The 3743-nt window shown below is 50.5% G+C and overlaps 1 pseudogene; it reads left to right on the top strand.

Annotated features, from left to right (window-relative positions):
- Nucleotides 1–380: 380 nt before the first annotated feature.
- Nucleotides 381–1949, top strand: LOC117077424 (annotated as a pseudogene).
- Nucleotides 1950–3743: the final 1794 nt, after the last annotated feature.

Here is a 3743-nt window from a genome sequence, read left to right as displayed (position 1 = left end):
TTTTCAAAACCCGCCTCAAGCGCATTATCACCAGCGTTCCCAAGAAAGTATGAAAGAGGCCGGGCGCGGTGGCTCAAGCCTGTAATCCCAGCACTTTGGGAGGCCGAGACGGGCGGATCACGAGGTCAGGAGATCGAGACCATCCTGGCTAACATGGTGAAACCCTGTCTCTACTAAAATACAAAAAAAAAAAAAAAAAAAAAAAACTAGCCGGGCGAGGTGGCGGACGCCTGTAGTCCCAGCTACTGGGAGGCTGAGGCAGGAGAATGGCGTGAACCCGGGAGGCGGAGCTTGCAGTGAGCTGAGATCCAGCCACTGCACTCCAGCCTGGGCGACAGAGCGAGACCGAGACTCCGTCTCAAAAAAAAAAAAAAAAAAGTATGAAAGAGCCTCGGATTTTCCCTAGAGATCGGCCAACTCGTTGGACTCGTGCTCCGCTGCCACCTCGAGGACGGCTGTACGGTTCCCTGGGACCAAAGTGGGGTCCTATCTGAACATAGGCCACCCACTGGGTGTGAACTCGGATCCCTTCCTTATGGCGGCCAGTTTTCTTGGTGGAAATCTGGCCCCATTTCCAAGGAACCCATCTCCTTTTCCAGCTTCATCAGGCTCATTGGCTTCAAATCCAGCACCTTTCTCCGCTGGTGGTTGTGACCCAAGCATGGCTTCTTTTTCCAGGAGGGATGAATCCCACTGGCACAGGTGCAGTTTCTTTCCCAAGGCCTGGTGGCCTCTTGGGGCCAGGCCTGAGATGAGTCCCCACCCTAAACCCTAGGACAGGGGCTCTTCCAGGCCTGGGGCCTCTGTCTAACCCCAGGTTAGGGGGGTCTCCCAGGACCAGGTCCTATGTCCAACCTAAGGGCAGGTGGTCTCCTGGGAGCAGGTCCCGACCCCAGAAGTGGTGGTCCCATGGGCCCTAGATCTGGACCTAACCTGAGAGCAGGTGTTTTGTTGACCTTCAGGAATGGTCCTCCCAATTCTAGGCCAGTTGGCCTGGGCCCAGGACCTAACCCCAATCTGAGATCAGGCATTTTAGGGACAAACCCTGCCCCCAGGTTAGGTGTGTTTCCAGGCCCAGGCCTTGGGCCCAACCCAAGACCAAGTGGCCTGGGCCCGGGCCCTAATCTAGATGCCAGAGCAGGTGGTCTCTTGGGCACAGGACCTGATCTTAAGAATGGCTGGACCTCAAGGCCTCCATATTATCCCCCTTCTAAGAGCAGCAGGTCTTTTAGGAGCAAATTCAGCTTCTTTGTCACAGGCTTCTGGAAACATGGGCACAAGCCCATCTTCCATGGCAAGAGTACCTGGCCCCATGGGCCCAAACTCGGGTCCTGGCTCTTGCAGAATTGGCCTTCCAGGGCCAAATCCATCTCCCATGTCAAGGGCTCCTGGCTCCATAGACCCTAATTCAGCTCATTTCTAGGCCAGAGAGCCCCATGGGGGTAAATGCTAATCCTTTTCCCAGGGGAGCAGGTTCATCTGCCTTCTCTCAGTCTTCTGGCACATTGACATCAAATCCAGCTACCTTCCAAAGGTCCGCTGGCCTCCAGGGCTCAAATCCAACAGTTTTCCCAAGAGCCTCTGGGCCACTTGGCCCCAACCCAGCTAACTTCCCAAGAACCGCTGGCCTGCAGGGGTCCAAGTCTGACTACCTTCCCAAAGTCTACCGGCCCATTAGGCCTCAGTCAAGTTACTTTCTCCAGGTCAGCTGCCGGGCACCTGGGCTCTTCTCCAGCAGGCCCTATGGGTATCAACCCAGCTCCTTTCGCAAGGCCAAATGGGACCCTGGGTCTCAACCCAGCTTCCTTTCCAAGGATGAATGGCCCTGCAGGCAAGAGTTTGGTCCCATTTCCTAGAGTGGGAAGCCTCCCTGGCACAAACCCAGCTGCTGTCCCAGACCAGGGGGTCCAATGGCTGCAGTGTCCCCAAATGGAATGTTACTCCCTTAAACACCATTTTCCCTCCAGGACCACCTTAGTTTCTAGGCACCGTGGTTCTCAGCAGGGGCTACCTCTTAGGTAAAAGGGTAGCTGTGGAGCTACGTTCTGAAGAACATAGCTGGGCCTTAAGTTCAAATGAGCCATCTTTTTCCTCTGCATTTTTCTTGACTGAAGGTGAGATGTTATTTCTGGTATGTGAACTGTGGCAGGTGGGAATAATCCTGGCCTTGAGAGAAAGGATCTCCAGCCTCCCAGAAGCCTGCTGTGCTTTCATCACACAGTTTTCTGCCCATTGTTTCTTACTAGTTTCTTGAATTGTTCTTGTGGACTTTTCCTCAAGGATACATTGGCTTGCGGATCCCAGTTCACATGTAGTCCCCTGCTCACCATTGGAGAATCAGCTCGCTGCTCTCTAGAAATGTGACGTTGGTGAACAGACCATTCTTCCATAGCTCTGACCTGGGCAGCTTGGACCTGGTCATCCTCTACCACCATACCTTTCCCTGGGGGCTTGAACACAGAACAGGGAGATGGACAACCACTTCAAAGACCCACCAAATGCAGTTTCTGCTTGACTGACTGGGCCTGTAGCTCCCTTCTCCTGGGACTTAGAGGTAGGCAGATTTAAGGCTCCTCTACTCATCCAGCTCCCTCTTCACTGGTACTCCCAATCAAAGAACCTCAAAATTTAAACTGATGTGGATGGGAATATGGGAATTGGGGTGAGGGGGATGAAGGGAAGAAATCACTGTGCTTCGTTCAGCCTGCTGTGAAAGGATGGTTGGTGGTTTTCCTGCATTGTATCTTTTCTTACTGTTTCTTTAATAAATGGGATGAGAGGGCAAAAAACAAAAACAAAAACAAAAACAAAACACTTAGCCAGGCATGGTGGTGCACGCCTGTAATCCCAGCTACTCGGGAGGCTGAGGCAGGAGAATTTCTTGAACCCAGGAGGCAAAAGTTGCAGTGAACCAAGATTGCGCCACTGCGCTCTAGCCTGGGCGATACAGTGAGACTCCATCACACACACAAAAAATCAGCATATCATGGTGGATCACAGACCACACTCTGGGCTCAGGGAGATCTGGGTTCAAATCCAACTCTACCAGCTCATGACTGTGAGTTATAGCCAGATAAAAATAGAAGATACAGGATAAAATAGAATATTTAAGGAATTTAGGGATAAAGAGAGTTTAGTCTGCCACTTGAAGTAGGGTTGCAGGTTTCTGGTTAACCCAATTAGGTAACTAAAACTTTATAGCTAAAAGGTATGGCCTTACGCCCTCCCATGAGCAAAATGGCTATTAAAAAAAGGGGGGGTCCCCATTTTTGCTATGAATAAAATTATTGTGACTAATTTTGTAAGAAAAATATGATATAGTTCATTAGTTTTTTTAAAACCAAGCTTATTGACATAACAATAAACTGCCTCTATTTAAAGCATAAGTTTTGAGGCCAGGAGCAGTGGCTCACACCTGTAATCCTAGCACTTTGGGAGGCCAAGATGGGTGGATCTCCTGAGATTTGGAGTTTGAGACCAGCCTGGTCAACATGGCTAGAAACCGTCTCTACTAAAAATACAAAGCTTAGCCGGGCATGGTGTTACGCGCCTATAGTCCCAGCTACTTGGGAGGCTGAGGCAGGAGAATTGCTTGAACCTGGTGGGTGGACGTTTCAGTGAGCCAAGATCACACCACTTCACTCCAGCCTGGGTGACAGAGCAAGACTCCATCTCAAAAAAAAGTATAAGTTTTGATATATGTATATACCCTTACATTCATATCAGCCCTCAAGGTAATGAAC

Source organism: Trachypithecus francoisi, unplaced genomic scaffold, assembly GCF_009764315.1.
Source record: "Trachypithecus francoisi isolate TF-2019V2 unplaced genomic scaffold, Tfra_2.0 Lachesis_group6, whole genome shotgun sequence".
NCBI classification, from domain to species: domain Eukaryota; kingdom Metazoa; phylum Chordata; class Mammalia; order Primates; family Cercopithecidae; genus Trachypithecus; species Trachypithecus francoisi.
This window is presented reverse-complemented; position numbering and strand designations above follow the sequence as displayed.